The sequence below is a fragment of the Mirounga angustirostris genome, unplaced genomic scaffold, assembly GCF_029215605.1.
Source record: "Mirounga angustirostris isolate CCGP_5_RB_7025 unplaced genomic scaffold, mMirAng1.0.hap1 SCAF_3, whole genome shotgun sequence".
In the NCBI taxonomy this organism is placed as follows: Eukaryota; Metazoa; Chordata; class Mammalia; order Carnivora; family Phocidae; genus Mirounga; species Mirounga angustirostris.
Genome location: NW_026991711.1, coordinates 127,151,955 through 127,170,838, shown reverse-complemented (window position 1 = coordinate 127,170,838; position 18,884 = coordinate 127,151,955). Strand labels below are relative to the sequence as shown.

The following is an 18,884-nucleotide window of genomic DNA, read 5'->3' as shown; positions in this document are numbered from 1 at the left end:
CATATCTTGGTGACCTTTGGTCTTACCATAAATTTAGATATTCAATTAACCAGTACATTTTCTAGTACACTATAAAGACTGAATTATTTATGTTTTCCTTTCCTATCTGTTGCTACCTCATTTGCTTTCCCTCTATATAGAAGGGGGGCTGGGGGTAAGTGGGGGATGGGAGAGACAAGGACATGAGAGTCAGTAAAATTTTACTGCTCCTCAGCAAACTTCAGTTCCAGAGCCAGAGGGTACTTAACTCATAGAAATTATTTATATGCTAAATTCTAAAACAAGATATACCAGCTAATGAAAAACAACATTGGGGTGCCTAGGTGGCTCAGTTGGTTAAGCGTCTGCCTTCAGCTCTGGTCATGATCCTGGGGTCTTGGGATCAAGCCCCACATCAGGCTCTCTGCTTAGCGGGGAGCCTGTTTTTTTCCTCTCCCTCTGCCACACCTCCTTGTGCTCTCTCTCTCTCTGTCAAATAAATAGATAACATCTTTAAGAAAAGAAAAAGAAAAACAACATTGATGGAGTTTATTTTATTTTTTAAACTTTTTTATAAGATTTTATTTACTTGAGAGAGAGCGAGAGAGCATGAGCAGGGGGAGCAGCAGAGGGAGAAGAAGAAGCAGACTCCCCTTTGAGCCGGGAGCCCGATGTGGGGCTCCATCCCAGGACCCTGGGATCATGACCTGAGCCAAAGGCAGATGCTTAACCCACTGAGCCACCCAGGCACTCCATGGAGCTTATTTTATATCATTAAGAAACTTAGACTGATTCATTTATTAAAAGACAATTTATTGAACATCTATAATGTAACACTAGTTTAGATGGGAAAAAAAGTACACCAAGGTTGGGGGAATGTTTTTGCTCTTCTGGACACTCACATTCTAGCAGGAAGAACAAACAACAATAAGTAAAGACAATAAATAAAGTAGATGGTATGTTAGGAGATGAAAAATGCTACAGAACAAAAGGAAAATGAAAGCAGTGGTGGGGGAGTAAGGTGATGATATGGGAAATAAGAGCAGAAGAAAAATTATTAAATTTCCTTACTATTTACAGCCCATTGACAAGTCCTTGAAACAGGCAGAGTGACATTTCTCTAGGGACTCAACTGCCTGGATGTTGACACTTTGCTAAGGGCAAAAGGCAATCTTAGCCAGACCCCCAGGATCCTGTAAGTCTACTTTAACATATAAAAATTCCTTTGGAAATTCCCTTTATCCTTACCTTCCAAGATACATGTTGGCAGTCATCCCCAATCATATGACCCACTGATATACATCTGAAGGGTCTCATGACTAAGATTTTGTTAGACAGTAATAAGTGACTTTTTCCCAACAACAGGTAGCCCCTCAAGGTCCTAGAAACCTTGTTTCCAAAATTCCTTAGAGACTTATGCTATCCCTAACCCCCTCCCAACTTGAAAGTATATAATGGGCCACTCCTCATGACCCCAGTGCAGCTCTTTCTGCACACGGGTCCTGTCCCCCTGTCCTTCCACCTTTTTGTACCAAAGACGTCTCAAGAATTCTTTCTTGGCCGTCAGCTCTGGACCTCACCAACATTCCAAAACTACATCATTTGGTGACCACGGGGGGATTCCTCTCACTCTAGAGAGCTTTCTTTCTGTTCTCACCTTCACTTAATAAACTATCACTTCACCCTTTGGTGTCCATGAGCTTCATTCTGTGACTCCATGAGCCCAGGACGCTGCAAGCCTGGAACGGTGACAGAGCAAGGTTGCAGTACAAAATGAGATGTTCAAGTAGCCTCAATAAGAAAGGGAGGGTTATGCTGCTAAAAAAAAAAAAAAGGAAGGAAGGAAGGAAGGAAGGAAGGAAGGAAGGAAGGAAGGAAGGAAGGAAAAAAGAAAGTGAGGTTTAAGCAAAGACTTGGCATGAGTAAGTTGGACATGTAGAAAGACTGTTCCAGGCAGAATTTGAAGGCAGAAACCTCCTGACCTGTTTAGAGAACAATAAGAAGGCCAGTAAGTCTGGCATGGATTGAACCAGAGGGAAAATCCAAGAGTGCTTACAGAGCAGGGACATTGGGGCAGATCACCCTAGGCCTTTACTGGCCATCGTAAAGACTTTATATTCTGGGTGAGATTAGAAGCCACTGAGGGTTTGGAGCTTTAGTCGTACATAATATGACTTAATTTGTAAAAGATCACTCTTTCATCTGTGTTGACAATAGACTGAAGGGGGTTAGCATAGAAGCAAGAAGACCTGATAGCAATCTGTTGGTAATTTAGAGATGGTGGTGTTCACCAGGGTATAACAGTTGAGACGGTGAGAATAGTGAAATTATTTTCTGTTTTTAGGAGATAGCCCTCAAGATTTACTGATGTTTTAGATTTGCCCTTCAATGACATGGTGACAAATACTCTCTCCTTGACCAAACTCTAGCCAGGTTCTTCTGAGCCCTCTTCTTGACTAGGCCTTAATCCTGGCCTATAAAGAGTTGAACAAACACTAACACATTTTGATGGCTCAAGGCTGTATCCCTAGGATGACTCCTCATTCTTGCTGTGTCCTCCGAGTACATGGGTGGAGAGACAGAGGAAGCAAGTTCTCTGTTGTCTCTTCTTATAAGGATATTAATGCCATAATGAGGGTCACACCTTCCTAACCTCGCCTAAACCTAATTACCATCCAATGACTCCTATCTCCAAATACCATCACACTGGGGGTTAGTGCTTCAACAAATAAATTTTAGGGGGACACAGTTCAATCTATAGCACACAAAATCTGAAAGGTGAGGATGAGGAGACAGTTATCACATCCACTGTTGTGTCGTCACCTTGGATCTGCTCTAGAATTTATCTATTTTATGCTAAAATGTATTCATATTCATTTCATGCCATGGTTTTGATTGATATACATGCAATAATTATCATACCTTTTCCAGAAATTATTGTGTCTCTATGCAATAATGTGTTTTACGGAATAATGAAGGCTCTATACGTGTTATTTGTATAAGGCATAAAAACTTGACAGTATAAAATGAAGCTATCCAGTAATAATTTTATTATAAGTCTGAAACTGTTGCAAATGCCTAAGGGTTAATGACCACTAGTGAGGACATAGAAAAGTAATAAGCTTCACAAATAAGACAGAAGTAAATATTATTTGCCATTTATTACTGAGACCAGCCACTTAACAAACTGACCTTATTCAGCTAAGCTTTCAACAACACAGTTTTTTGGTTTCTAATTCTGGTGATATTAAGTACTCTCTCGGCAGAAGCACAAACTCAAAAGCAATTTAAAAAACAATAATGCATATACAAAAAGTGTCAACAGGGCTCTTCAGAGAGGTGAAGAATGGTAGTTTCTGAATATATGCTTCCTCACTTGGATCATTAAGCCCTATTAAGCAATTTGGATTCAATGCAAACTTCCTTAGAAATTCTGTATATATATAAAATGTTGACCACACTATATGTCCACAACAAATGCTCAGTAAAAACTGCAACACTGATTAATAGCCTCCATAAAATAATTTATTATTCAGGCAATGTTAAATCCAGGTTTCATCCTTGTGAATATCAGTTGGACTCCATATTAATAACATGGGATCATACACTCACAAAACTGACTTTCTAGAAAGATAAAAATGAAGTAATGTTGACTGAAAACTTACTTTAGCTATCCATTTCGTTAGTAACTTGCTCACATACAATGTGAATTAAGCTACAGTGGTCCTGTTACAACCAAAAATACTTTAATCAGAAACATAAAAGTGGGGGCGCCTGGGTGGCTCAGTCAGTTAAACCATCGACTCTTGATTTCGGCTCAGGTCACGAACCCAGGGTTGTAAGATCAAGCCCGTGGTCGTGCTCAATGCTGGGCATGGAACCTGCTTAAGATTCTCTCTCTCTCTCTCTCTGCCCCTCCCTCCACCTCCCTCTCTAAAAAATAATAGATAAATGAAGTGCAGAACGGAACACATGGACGCTGCTTAAAAACCTACTTTAAAAAAATATAAAAATAAAAGTGGCCCAGTGCTTAAACAGATTATGGACTGGCTAAAAGCTGAGATCATCCCATTTCTACACTAATCCTTAGGTGTTTTGCATATGTATGAAGATAAGATTGCCCCTATCCCTCATCAATGTAAAACTATTGATAGGAATAAGACCTGGTAATAGAAATTTTAAAAATTAAAATCTATTTATTTATATAGCACATGATGCTTTTCAGAGCTATTTTGCACATTATCATATTTGAGCTTCCCCCAAATCTTGTGACATTAGTAGCCCCAATTATATTTTAAGAGGAAACTAAGATAATAATAAGTTGTATTGTGGAGGTAGACACACATCAAAACAGTTGCAAAATATTTTTAAAACAAAACATGACCTGATTAATTCATGTTTGAAAAATGACAACCTACAGTGTTCACATAGTTTTGAATGAGTGAATAAATAATGAATGAAGTCCCATGCTTAGAGATTTTGAAGTTGCTCAAAGCAAGAATTAAGCTATATAGCACATTATTATTGCTTGAGCTATACTAAATTAAAAACTGAACTGAATAAAAAGAAAAAAGTTTGGTATTCTCCTTGTACGGTCCCTGAGGATTGGAATTATAATATATACTAATATAAATAAGGACCCATGATCGGCGTTGGTGCCAGGCACAAACTGGGTGGATGTAAGGAGCCCAGTTAATGCCCCATCCAAGATCTGCTCTATTTAACCTACCTCGGACACTTGCTTTGCTCTCCAACCTTTATCCAAAAAACTGAGTTGCTGCCATATCCACCAGAAAACAGCAGATGGCACACTCAAACATAGTAATTGAGGAACTCTAATAAAAGTCACCATTTACAAAGGTGTTAACGTAGTTAACAGGCAGCAATAAAGAGTGATATAGCATCTCAGTGCAAGCTACAAGGAGGATCCATTACTGCCCTTAGGATGAGAGGGCAAGGCAAAGAAGCAGTGTTGAAACCTACAGACAGTAACTGTATGGAGAGGGTCATCTGACACATGACCTTTAGTAGAGGGATACGCGATGATGAACTGCACAGAAGGGAGCTGAGGGAGCAAATACTATAACCTCACTCTTTTCCCTGCCTCTGATCTCCTGTCAGTGCTTCCACTGGCTGATCTCAGTCAGAAGCCAGAGGGAAAGAATGTTCATGAATGTGTCCCAGGCCACAGTGGAAAGGAGAGGGGAGAGAGCATGGATCTTTAGGAGCAAGTGGGAAATATCATATACATTGAAGAAAAAGAAATCCCACAATTTACACTTACAATCCTGCCAAAACTTAACAACTCTTTTTTCTTTTTCTTTTTTTAAAGATTTTATTTATTTGAGAGAGAGAGCGTGAGCTAGTACAAGCAGGGGGAGCGGCAGGCAGAGGGAGAGGGAGAAGCAGGCTCCCCCGCTGAGCAGGGAGCCCAACGCGGGGTTCCATCCCAGGACCCCGGGATCATGACCTGAGCTGAAGGCAGACGCTTAACCGACTGAGCCATCCAGGTGCCCCAACAACTTTTCAATTAGAGACTCAACCCATTTAATTTTTATGTAAGGTATGACAAAAATGCAGGTAAACTGCATACAGTAAATATTTATAGAATAATTATATTGAATGGCGAATTAAATCCAAAGAGTTGATTAAACAAATAGGCTATATAGAAGTGTTGGGAGGGACGGTGGGGGGCAGAGAGAGAGAGAACAAGAACCTAGGTTTTTATTCAGCCACCATGATTCCAGTAAAGGAGAATGTAACCTAGCAACAGAAGCTTTACACAATGGTTTGCTCATAAATTGTTGAAAATGGTAGTTAGTGATATCAGAAAGCATAATTAAATGAAGAGAAGTTACCAAAAGGGCTGAATGGGGACACAGAGAGTAAATATCTAGGTAGATGGGTAAGAAAATGGTTCTTTAAATTCAAATTCCGATACAAAATACCTTTCTGCACATTTTCTTAAATAAATATGCATACAAAATAAAAGCTGTTTAGAAGGAAACAAAACTCATTTCTGCTGGAAAAGCATGTGCCTAAAATAGATCTTTTTCAGTATAAATTTGAAATAAGTAATTATGATCTCAACCTTTCAGGAAAACATATATCTTGAAGCTTCTGACCCTGTTATAGTTTCCAATAATGAAAAAAAAAAACCCCAGCTGATATTTAGATCAATTTTGACATTTCTTCTTGATTGATATTTGGTAACATATATATAAAACTATCAGCTAATCACATCATACAGATAATAAATTAATATCAATGTCAGAGTTAGGATGATTTATCTTTATTACTACTGATTTCATTCATTCACACACACATTCTGAGTTCAAGAGAATGTGTTAATTGGTATATTTACTTTATTTTCTTATTTTCTCTCTTCTTGATGCTCTGGCATCTAGGGCCTCTCTGACTACAGAGAAACTGGCCCTCCCAGGACTAGCCAATTCTCGGAGATAACAAATGACTCACCTTTCATATGTAAACTAGGCAATCTACTGCTCCTGCTGTAAACTACCTCCTCTCTCTGGCTCTTCCACCCCAAAAGACAGTGTTCCTCCACACTAATCTCCCCAGGGCCAAATACAGGCAGTTGGGGATAACCTCTATGCCCTAGAGCCCTCTAAAATTATTCAAACTAGTCCATTCTAACTCTGCTTACCCTCCCTTGCCTTGCCTTTCCCATAGAAACCACAATAAAGGCTCTGCCCATGCTTTCCCCTTGGTCCTGCTGCCTTCTGGTGTTTCTCTATGGGATCCTGCATGCTGTGGTGTGCCCCCTCCTCTTAGAAATTGTAATAAACTACTTTATCAATGGCAATCATCTCTGATTTGTTGGCCTCACCATACTGGAAAAATAAGAAAATGAACATGTTAAAACAGTTGGTTCTAGCCATTATTGTCTATGCTAACTCTTGAAGGAACTGTGCAATAAGTATTTTGGAGATTTATAATTGACTCCAAGCTCATCTGCTGGCTGTGTGACACTGGGCAATGTAATAGAACTTCTATGAATCTTGGTTTCTCCTTTGTTAAATGGGGATATTCCCTACTAGGGCAATGAGCCCTCGATGTTTTTCTTGGCTTTTGTAAAATATAATACTTTAAGTTTTTACTAAATTATAGCCATGGTTTTATCTTCCCATGGGAAATACAGATTACCTACCTTTTCTGTTATCTGTCAAAAATCTATATTGTTCATAGTTGCAATTGTACTTACTTGACATCAGCCAAATCAGTTCTGACAGTTACTTACTATTCGATAGTAAAATCCCCACAAGAGGGCAGCAGAGGCAACACAATGATAGGCAGGTAGCGCACAACCGCCTGAGGAAGGAGCAAGGGAGGGCTTCCCCTTTCTGAGTGCCTTCCTGAGAGGCGCGACACAGGGCTGACCGTCTAGGCTCAGCCTGCGCTGCTTTGTGTGTGCTGGCCCCTCACAGGAGTCACTTTGTCATCAAAGTTCCAGGGAACATGATGAGCCACAGGCAGTTCCTGGCTGTTCCCAGAGAACCTGGGTCAGCTTTTGGAATTCATTTTGTGAAGAAGCTCAGGTTTTCTCTACAATTCATCCTGGTATTCAACAAATAGTAAATGTTAATATTATTCTTAATTCCTTATCAGCATACGGCACATTTATGTGCACATAACCAGTCTATTCCTGAGAAACAAAACATTTCTAAAAAGTATTAAATCAAATATTACTCACAATCCATGCTTGCAACCTTATTTACCTTTACCCATCTACTAAAATAATAAATCCTTCATCTTGAAAATATTTTTAAGTAGATCATTGGTAGTAATAAAATAATTTGGACCACTCTATATTTAAAAAAAACAATTCTCACATAGTACAATATGTCCCTTTTGAAGTTTTCACTGCATTTGAGGGAGAAAGAACCAACACACTGAAAGCCAACTGAACTAAATAAGTTCCAAAATTTTGTATCAGTTCTAAAGGTTGGGAAGGGCTGTGTAAGCTCCCCTTAGGCTGTGTACCCTCAACACAGGTATGTGTTACAGGCAGGCAAATGCACATTCTAATTAGGAATTTAGAGGAGAAAAGATTAAATTATTTTAGCAGTAATCAAGAAATACTTTACAAAAGCATTTTTAAAATATTTTTAAAAATTTAATAATAATTACAAATTATATATATAATTATAAATTTCAGCATCATTTTACTTTTTAAAATGTGGTATAATTTGCAGCCTGAGTAAATCGGTCATTTATTCATTTACTGACTTTACGCAAGCATTCTCTCATTTACAACAAGTATAGAAGTCCCTTTCCCTCGGTCAACAATATGGTGTACTATTTCCAGAACTTGCCCAACTCTGCTAATATTTGGTCCTACAAAAAATTGTTGGGGTAAAGGCAGCTGCCCAGCCTGCATTCGTGTTTTTTACTTGTTGGGAAACAGTTTAAGAAGGCTCTGGTAAAATATTTGTCTATTTTTAAAGAATTCTTTATACATCATGATCTGATATTTCAGCACAGAGATTTTCAAATGCTTTTCCAAATATATGGAAAAATATGGACTTTTTTTGTCATGACAATTTTTTTTTTTATTTAATCAGGGCCCTGCGGTGTTAAGAGATTAGCCACTGTCATATCCAAAATGATGCATTTATTCAGGGCAAAAGTTAATTTTCCTAGTCTTCCTCAGAAGAAATTGCCTCAGGGATGCCAGAAAGACTTGAGGTAATATCAATTTAAAATACTTTTACTGGGACGCTTGGGTGGCTCAGTCAGTTAAATGTCCGACTGTTGGTTTTGGTTCAGGTCATGATCTCAGGGTTCTGAGATGGAGCCCTGCATTGGGCTCTGGGCTCAGCGTGGAGTCCACTTGTCCCTCTCCCTCTGCTCCTCCCTCCATGTTCTCTCTCTCTCTCTCTCAAATAAATAAATAAATAAAATCTTAAAACACTTCTACTGCAACTTGATTCCTTGGGCCAGAGGAAAGCCCTTACTGTGGTTGATGGTACAAGCAGATCTTCATGTACTGTTTCCAGGCATCACCACCAGACTCCCTGTCACCACCAGTGTGCTTTTCTCCTCCAAGTGCACCTCCCCTCTCAGTCCCAAAGTATAAAACTTAGAAAAGTTGATCTGCTCTCTTTGGGGTAGGGGTGGGACCCGGAGCCTCGCCCACTGAGCCTCTCTCCATCCCCCTCTAAGGTATCACTATGTCACATTAAATTTCCTTGAACTGCAGTTTGAATATTGGTCACCAAGGGTATGATAGACTTGCAATAAAAGTGGCTACCCAGTGGAGCTTTATTGTGTATGAAACTTGGATTTCATGATAATCTTCCTAATTTCCCTCTTCATGGTAGGAAAAAGTGTTACCTGGTTGCTCTCTTCTTGTCCCCGATGCACCGAAGAATTGGAGACCCGAGACCAGAATGGGGAGACAGAGCTTACTCCTTATACTTAATCTACTGATAAGTATAGTTCACTTGATTCAAGAGTGAGAGTGGGCCACTGCCAGAGTTAGAGCGGCAATGGCCCCAGAAGCTCTAGCTGCATCCTTTTAAGCCTGCTTTGTGTACATGTAAATTTAGCTTTGATTGACATTTTTGTTTGACAGCTGGTGGTTACTTAACATTTTGGCCTCTACACATGCACCTACCCATGATGCCTTTGGTTATAATTATATTTATTCACGTATTGCATATTTATGGACTTACAATGAGTTTTGTTGTGATCTTGAAGGTACTTAAGGGCAAGTTGAGACCCTTGTGTGCATGGCTCTCAGACGTCCCCTTGTGGCTTTTGAGCCAGCTCTGTGGCTAAGCCTTTTCTGTTCTGTTAGGCCTTAGAGGTTGCTCTGAAGGTGTCACTGTTAACCCTTGGGGGTGGCTCCCAGGGGTGGCCAGCCCCTGCTTTAATTCCTCCTCGCTCGTGTCTAACTAACTGCCTAACAAAGTATAAGAAATTCTAGTTGCTTATCATAAGGAAGATAGTTTTTCAAATGATATAGGGATTCCTACCTCTGTCCCTCATTCTCTTTGCTGAAACAACAGGTTGGAGAACTACCAAAAGCCTAGGTAACAGTTAGGTATAAGATAAGCAAAAATTCTTCTAAAGTCACTCAGATTCAGATTTTCTGCCCTTGTTATCTTCTCTCAAGTTTACAGACATTAGATGACCTTTTAATTTTTTTATTTTTTAAGATTTTATTTATTTATTTGAGCGATACAGAGATAGTGAGAGAGAGAGAGAGAGAGAGAGAGAGCAAGCATGAGCGGGGAGGAGAGGGAGAAGCAGGCTCCCTACTGAGCAGGGAACCAGATGTGGGACTCGATCCCGTGACCCTGGGATCATGATCTGAGCCGAAGGCACATGCTTAACTGAGTGTACCACCCAGGCGCCCAAGACGACCTTTTTAGGTGAATTTATATATGATCCATTTTTCCAAATATCTGTTGGAGATTGACATTCTGAAGTGTTCACAGTATTGCTGCCATGAAGGAATATATTTTCTGTGATGCATAATAGGTTCCATTTGTCCTAAGCAAATATCTGCCAATGTCCAAGTCAATGGATTTTGTAGCTGAATGTTACAAACTACAACATCTCTCATAATAAATTACTGAAAACATATGTTCATTTATAGCATGGCTTTAGCTAAACTGAATACGAATGATTTAGGAATACGTATACAAAACACAAAACGAGTTTTTCATATTCTCCTGGTTAGACCAGGAAACTATTTACCTACTCACTAAAATCTGTAACTCCCAAATCATTACTTTTGATACTTTCTTGGTCATTGGTGGATCTGTGCAGAGCAGTGAAAAATTTGAGCTGCCCGATGCACATGTTCCCAGCTGAGGTCAAACAAGGTGAAGCTCTGCCTTCTTGTCTCAGCTCTCAAACTGTAAACAAGTGTCCTTTTTGTGGTATATTTAGTGCCAGTTTTTTGCATTTTGGGGCTTTTTGTCAGTGATTTCACTGTTTAAAATGCCTCTGAGCATAGTCCTGAAGTGTTATATGGTGTTTCTAAGCACAGGAAAATCGTGATGTGTCTCACAGAGAAAATGTGTGTTAGATAAGCATCACTCAGGTATGAGTTATAGTGCTGTTAACTCTGAGTTCAATGTTAATGAATCAACAATATATATTAATTTAGGTATCTTTAAACAGAAACACACACACAAAACAAGATTATATATTGATCAGTTTTAGAAATGTTGTGACCAGAGTGTGATCTCATTCCATATGTCTCCGGGAGCAGCGTTCACTAATTCAGTTCACTAATTCAGTACAACTTTATAGTACGTAACTACCATGAATAATGAGCCTGGGCTGTACTCTCAGCTGGCCCTAACCCCTCGTTCTCACCTCTGGCCGGAGAGTGGAATCACAAGTGGAACTGAAAAGGAAAATAACTGATCCTAATAACTGATCCTAAGTTCCAATCGTGGAGATTTGGATGCAATGGATTTGGATGCAATGGATAGTTGTATACATCTTTCCATGTGAGTCTAATACACAGCTAGCTGGGCTTGAGAACAATTTTTGTAGCTCATTGTCAGCTTTGGAACTTCCCACTGGGGGCGCTCACCAAGGGCAATGTGTGTGCTCTCTTACGGAGAGCAGCCTGAAAACACCTTTTTCCAGCCCTCCTTGGTTCATCCTTGTACTTTCATATTCAAATAAAACGCTTTAAGCTCCTATGACAAACAATGGTTTAAGCTCCTTTACTGTTAAATATCATAATTGTTTAATGTTTGAGTAGATATAACTTTATTTTAGGGGAGGAGGACATAGCCCAGTTCTGGCCAATGAGATAGATGAGAATTCTGCTGGGGGACTCCTGGAATCTTTTCTTCCTTCACTGTTCAGAGGAAGCAAATGGGAGAAAGCCACCTCCACAACATGGTTTTTTTTTCTCTCTCTTTTTATTTTTATTTGCATTTATTCTGCAGAATTTACTCCCAGGCCATAAGTTTTTGTTTCTTCAGTTTCTTCTGGGATATCTTTTTCTTCTGTGCAACCTCTTCTTCTGGTTTAGGAACAATCTGCTCTTTTTCAGTAAGGACCATCTCGATGTGGCAGGGAGAGCTCATGTATCGGTTAATCCAACCATGAGCCCCGTACGTTCTACGCCGCATCTTGGGGGCTTTATTCACCTGGATGTGCTCCATGACCAGAGAATCAACATCTAAACCCTTAAGTTCAGCATTACTCTCTGCATTTTTAAGCATGTGCAGTAAAAATTCAGCACTCTTCTTGGGCCACCGACCCTGTGTCCAGCCCCACTGTTTGGCCTGGGCACACCTACCAGCTCCACCATTGTAGTGACAGAATGGCACATACGGCTTCTGCAAAGTGACGTCTTTCAGATAGTTGCGGGCTTTTCGCATATGCAGACCCTTGATGGCCTGGGCAGTTTCACGTGTGTTCTTAAAGTGAACACGAAGATTTGAACCCTTGATTTACATGATTTTGTAGGGTTTTCTGGGTCAAGCGAATAGCGAACCATTTTCAGAGGTCACCTCAGGCCGCTTAGGGGAAGAGCTCCACAACATGTTTTAACTGAGGTTGTAGATAGAAATAATGGTTGTTGCTGTTGTAGCCATTTTGCAACCATGAGAGAAAAGCCAAGAAAATTACAGGACACCTCCTAGAGTTCTGACACAATGAACGCACTGACTCTTCTTGTTATGGGAGAAAAAGCAATTCCTCTGGCTGGGCCACATTTACTCAGGCATTCTTCATCTTGAGGCTGAAAGCATGCCTACTGAGATGACCCTTCCCATCCTGCATTGTAAGTCTGGTGCTATTCCTAAGATGTTGAGGATTCCTAGAGGGCTTATGCTCTCATTGTCACCCTTGGATGGAATTCTCGATCCACATTCCCTGTCTCACTTCCAACAGCAACACTTTTTTTCTACGCAGCTCTGCTCCACCACATGGGGCCACCAGCTCTCCTTTATTAACCAAAGCACCACCACACAAAGCTGTTATATGTGGCGGACTTTTAAGAATGATCTGGGACCAAGAAGGGTCAGTACAGCAAGTGCAACACAGGAATGAACTTCTTGGGCACCTGAGTGGCTCAGTTGTTAAGCGTCTGCCTTCGGCTCAGGTCATGATCCCAGCATCCTGGGATGGAGGCCTGTATGGGGCTCCCTGCTCGGCAGGAAGCCTGCTTCTCCCTTTCCCACTCCCCCAGCTTGCGTTCCCTCTCTCGCTGTGTCTCTCTGTCAAATAAATAAATAAGGTCTTTAAAAAGAAAAAAAAATATGAACCTGTTATTCAATATTAGGCATTGCTGCCCAAATGTCCTTGCCATCCCTGCTGTAGGGAAATCTTCCCCAGGCTCTTTCTCCCCTTGGCATGTCAACATGATCTCCAACGGAGATCTCTTCCTTGGCGATCTCTTCCTCACAGCTGAGACCATCTCAGTTCACTCTCTGTTGAAGGGATGTTGAATGCGCACATGCATATACCCATATTTACACCATAAAATATTGGTAGGAAATACACTTAAAATATTAATAATGCCTATCTCTGGGTGATAGGATTACAAGTAATTAATATAATCTTCTTCAGTATTTGTGTTATTTCCGCCCCCCCACCCAAATTTTCTATGGTGAACATGAACTGTTTCTTAAATAGAACATGACTTTTATTAAAATATTCAATTCAAAGGGAGACTGGGTGGCTCAGTCGGTTAAGCATCTGCCTTCAGTTCAGGTAATGATCTCAGGGTCCCAGGATCGAGTTCTGCATCAGGCTCCATCCTGAGTGGGGAGTCTGCTTCTCCCTCTCCCTCTGCCCCTCTGCCTGCTTGTGCTCTCTCTCTCTCCCTCTCTCTCAAATAAATAAAATCTTTAAAAAATTAAAAAATTTAAAAATTCAATTCAAGAATATATTTTATATCCTACTGCATATCTGGCAATAGGATATGAAATATATTCAGTTTCCATGTGTTAACTTAGTATACTAACAGTTGTCACAAAGCAATACTAGTAACTTGAAATGTTGTACTTTCAAGATCTAAATGCTAAATTCCCCGTCTTTGCCCAGAGTTCACTCTCTGTTCCCCTATACATCTTCCTCTTCTATTCTTATTAATCCCGCTCCTCAAATTCATCACAACCTTTAGCCCTTGGGTGGCTCTCTAGAGCTGTGGTCTCCAAGTACTTTGTTCCTGATTCCTTATCAGTAAAAATATTTGAACATGAACCCTAATAAAAGTATATGTACTTCGAAAATCTTTACACGTACTACTATAATAATGTATCATAAAATACAAACAAAAATTAAATAATAAGGCATCAGATGAAGATGAAATAAGATTGTTCAATGTAATTGATATAACCCAGTGCATTAATAATAAAAGATATTTTGTAATCGATAATGCTTTATTACTTTTAAAAAATCTTAGTTTAACCCTTTGTCATTTAGCAAATCAAAAAAATTGATTCAATTTATCTTAATGCTTGATTTCAGTAACTCATTCTACTTCAAAACATTGTCAGTTATAATATGAGCAGGTGAAATAAAAATATTTAATTAATTGTATTAGGGTGAGTATTAAGTGATTAGAACCCTTCAATCAGAATGAACACAGGCTTAGACATCTACCCCAAGTGTTTACTAGCTGTCAACCATAATTTCAAGGAAAAAACAATGGCATTCTAATCACATTTGACTGTAGTTTGCTCTTAACCATTAATTTTAAAATAAAGTAAAAGAAACATAGCCAATCTATGCCTTTGAGGTTTTAACAAAAACATGCCTAAGTGACTGTTTTTGAAAGTTTAAGCTATAGAGGAAGCATTTGGAAAAGTAGATGTTTGGAAAATTTTTCACTGATTCCTGATTTTTTTGCCAACATTGTTTGTTATATAGAAACACTTTTGCAGGCACATGCTTAAAACCAGAATTTTATAACTGAAATGGTGGAAATAATTAAGAAATGAGTATTAGGATCTAATAAACTTAGCTAAAATTCCTTTTTCTGTTTTGGATTTATGTTTTTGAAATATAAATCTATGATAGTACCTTTCAATAAATTTTTCTGCTAAGTCAGTCTATTAGCTTCTGTTTCTTGAAAAAAGTGATCCTACCTAAAAACTCAGTTACCTGGCTACTTATTATATAGGTTTATATACATAACTAATTTATTTCCACTATAAATTGTGCATTCTTTGAGAGGTAACACCGTCTCTTACTCATTGCTTGTCGTCACTTCTTGGACACCTAAAATGCCAGGGCTGGTGCTAAGTGCTTTACAGTCTAGCCTCTGAACAACCTTATGGCCTGGTACTGGTATCATTCTTGTTTCACAAGTGGGAAACGTTAGATGATTTTCCTAAGACCACACAGCAACTAAGAGGCGGTGCTGAGATGTAGGTCCTGACATCCCGGCGCAGGGTCACCGTGCTTAATCAGAGCACTATACTGCTAGGTTAAGGACACCTAGCTTTAAATGAAACAGAGTAGTCTCTTTCTTGATACAAGCTGATAACAAATGAAGGAACAGAAAAACAATTTTAGAAGGATTTCCTCATTGAACTAGATTTATTGTAATTTAATTGAGAAGAAAAGCACACTGCCATTACATTGTAGTTCTAGTTTGTCAAAGAAGTGGAGCTATGATTTTTACTGCTTCTCAACTGTAGAAAACTCAGATGAAAGGTTGGATAACAGCAGGAATTTGTTATCTCATATCTTCCTGACTTAACCGTTTAGAGAACAAAATGCTACAGGTGACTTTTTTAAAATTGATGGGGACTGAAATGTTCTTTTGGGTTTAAAAAGAAAAGGCAGATCTAGAGAAAAGGAAAAGACATAGATTGACAAGATTTCCTACCTCAAAGGATAAAGGAAATAGAAACTTAACATTTAGAAAACAAAAAGGAGAATGAAAATGAAAGTTACCAGAGGAAGCTTGACAGAGGAAAACATCTATTCAAACAGAAAGTAGAAAATAAATTAAATCACAATGCAAAATTATAGATAAAGAAAAAAGACACACTTTGAGAGACTGTGGCTTGGCTTCCCCCCGCCCCTTCTCCTTCCTCCAGAAGGGGTCCTATCAAGATTATGGAAGAGTCCTAAAAAAGAGGTTCCTTTCTACTTTCCTTCTGGTGTTCTCACTCACGCTCAGTCTTCATCATTCAATCCTCATCCAGCAAAGTGACTCTTACTAGAGAGTAAATATGAATTGTTATTGATAGATATTATGGAATGCTAATGGTGAGAATTAGAGGAGGGTGTCTATATGGAAAATCAGCTGGTGAAACTATAATGTACATTATTATCTAGGTCTTACATCAGGAACAAGACAAGAGTGCCCACTTTCACCACTCATATTCAACATTCAACTGGAGGTTCTGGCGAGAGCAATCAGGCAAGAAAAAGAAATAAAAGGTATCCGAATTGGACAAAAAGAAGTAAAATTGTCTCTATTTGTAGAAGACATGATTTCATACAGAGAAAATCCTAAGGACTCCATCAAAAACCTGTTAGATCTAATCAACTAATTCAGTTAAGTTGTAGGATATGAAATCAATATACAAAAATCAGTAGCATTTCTATACACTAACAAATTATCTGAAAAAGAAATAAACAATCCCATTTGTGATAGCATCAAACAGAACAAAATACTTAGGAATGGATCTTACTATAGTTCTCATAGCATTTGTTCTCCACTGGAACATTGCCTACTTTCTGGCTATTATTTGGTATCTGTCTTCCCACTCCCATTAGAATGTAAACTCCGTAAAAATAGAAGTTTTGTTCAGTTTTATTAACTATACAAGAGCAGCACTGATCATATCGCAGGTACTTAATAAATATTTTTTAAATGATTGCATGAATGAATGACATAATCCGAACACCAAACATGTAAGCTTCTACTTTTGACCCTCTGTCATCCAAACAGCAATTCTATGATGTTAAGATGATGACATTATTTCCCCATATTTAGCCATCAATTCCTTTGTATCCTCCGGTGTTTGAAGCTCAAGGACAGAAGGATGGATATCAGGGGACGGAATGGTTTTTGGTTGGTTGGTTGGTTTTGTTTTAATGTACTAAATGAAACCTGCCAGCACCTGAAGGGCAGGGGTGGAGGGAATTTCTTGGAATGGTCCTAAAAGGTATCTTCATAGACCCAATAACGAAAATTGGTAATTTGAATACTTTTGCAGAAACGTCTAATTTAATCTCTTTTTTTAAGATTTATTTTGAGAGAGAGAGAGCATGAGTGAGTGGGGGGATGGGCAGAGGGAGAGGAGAGAGAACCTCAAACCGACTCCCTGCTGAGCACAGAGCGGGACGTGAGGCTTGATCTCACAACCCATGAGATCATGGCCTGAGCTGAAATCAAGAGTGGGACACGTAACCGACTGGGCCACCCAGGTTCCCCTTAATCTCTCTTTTTTTTTTTTTTGAGGTACAAGGTCAAATCCCAAAATTAAGTAAATACATAGTAGTATTTTATGAAGAAACGGAAAAGAATAATATAAAGCAGGTCTACCTGCAAGACCAAAGTTTTATTTCACTTCAGTTAACTTTCACTATGTGTTTGATGTTAGACCAACTGCTAAGGTCAAAGCAAATAAAATTCCCACTGAGGGTAATCATCAAGGACCTACTGGTTAGGACCTACTGTTTGTATTGTACTGGTTAGTGTGTAAATATGCCCTCTCTTCAAGCAGCTTACAATCCTACAGGAAAGAAAAAAGCTTAGCTACACAATATAATTAAAGCATAAAACAGGACGAGATGCTATAAAGAGCTCTACTGAATATTTTGTATGCCTCTGATAAAAACAAGGACTCTGTATTTCTCTTATCCAGTCCAAAGCAGAACCAGGCGTCCCTGTCCTATCTGAACGTCATTGAATGCGCTTTGCTACGAGATTACTTTTCCTAAATGTATCTTTTTAATGGCTTAACTGACCCCTCCATCCTCCATATAATTCTAGACCATGAGGTTCTCACGGTGAAGCATACACACTACCACCCACAGTTCCCCCTGGCTGCAGAATATGAGTAGCAACCTGAAGGACTCACTTTTATGTGGCTTCTGTACTGAACCAAAGCTGCCATTTTTCAGTGTGGGTGTCTTTTTTTCCCTCATGACATAGACAAATGTTGATGTTTACTACAAGTCGGTACATTAGTTGCTAATTAAGTTCCTCACTGCTTCAGCCAAAACTTTCTGTATTGAATCCAAGAAAAGAATGGCAGCTATATCAAAAATAAGTTGTTGGGGATTTTGTTTTGTTTTATTAAAGGAAAGTTGTATATTAAAGAATATGGGGAACTTACAGGCTGGGAGATGGAAAACCTTCATTCTTGGCTTCCTCTTAAGCTGAGTTGGTGGTTAACGTCCCTCTGCGTCTGTCGCCAGGCCCTGGCCAAAGCCAAATAAATACTACAATTTACGCATCAGGCAGTCAAATAAACGGTTTATCATTAGTCACTCTTTTTCAAACCCACAAGTCCTCAGAGGAAAAAGCTGGTTTGGGGGGACCTACAGGAAGTCGGGTTGATTCTAGAGGGGGTGCAAAGGTCCTTCATCCTGGGGCTCGGGGTTCACACCTCTCTGGAAAGATGTCTTCTTGGCTTTATTTTCTCCAGCTGCTCCCTGCAGTCTTACCATCTTGTCTGCGGACAGGGGGCTGGGGGTGGGGCAGAACCTACCTGAAGTCACCAGCTAAGGGTAACTCCTTCCTGCGGGCGTCAGGGTCTGTGGCAGTTTCTCTTCACTCTGGACCGGGAAGTCCCGGATCACGCGCTTTCAAGCCCTCCACATTTTCGCTGACGGGGGTGATGCAAGACGGCTGTGGGGAAGAAGTCTGATTTTTGAGGCAGAACCCTGCAAAAAAAAAAAAAAAAAAAAAAAGTCGAAACACCTGCAGGAGG

The 18,884-nt window shown here is 39.4% G+C and overlaps 1 protein-coding gene and 1 pseudogene across 4 annotated transcripts in view; both read right to left on the bottom strand.

The window, feature by feature from the left end:
• GCA (grancalcin) overlaps window positions 1-18,791 on the bottom strand; it is a 50,632-nt gene extending 31,841 nt beyond the window's left edge. Inside the window, exons 1-2 of one of the 3 annotated variants that reach the window (XM_045868747.3) lie at window positions 18,663-18,716; window positions 18,288-18,372 (exon numbers count right to left, since the gene is read on the bottom strand). The gene's annotated coding sequence lies outside the window, so the exon portion shown is untranslated. Of the gene's footprint in view, window positions 1-18,287; window positions 18,376-18,662 lie in introns of those variants that run through there. The other 2 variants (XM_064586628.1, XM_054506169.2) reach the window with 2 other exon arrangements.
• On the bottom strand, window positions 1,520-18,693 carry LOC123842756 (large ribosomal subunit protein uL22-like; annotated as a pseudogene). Its single transcript, XR_010410169.1, has 3 exons — window positions 18,663-18,693; window positions 18,288-18,372; window positions 1,520-13,412 (listed from the first exon to the last, which is right to left on the bottom strand). The product of XR_010410169.1 is annotated as a large ribosomal subunit protein uL22-like (transcript).
• Window positions 18,792-18,884: the final 93 nt, after the last annotated feature.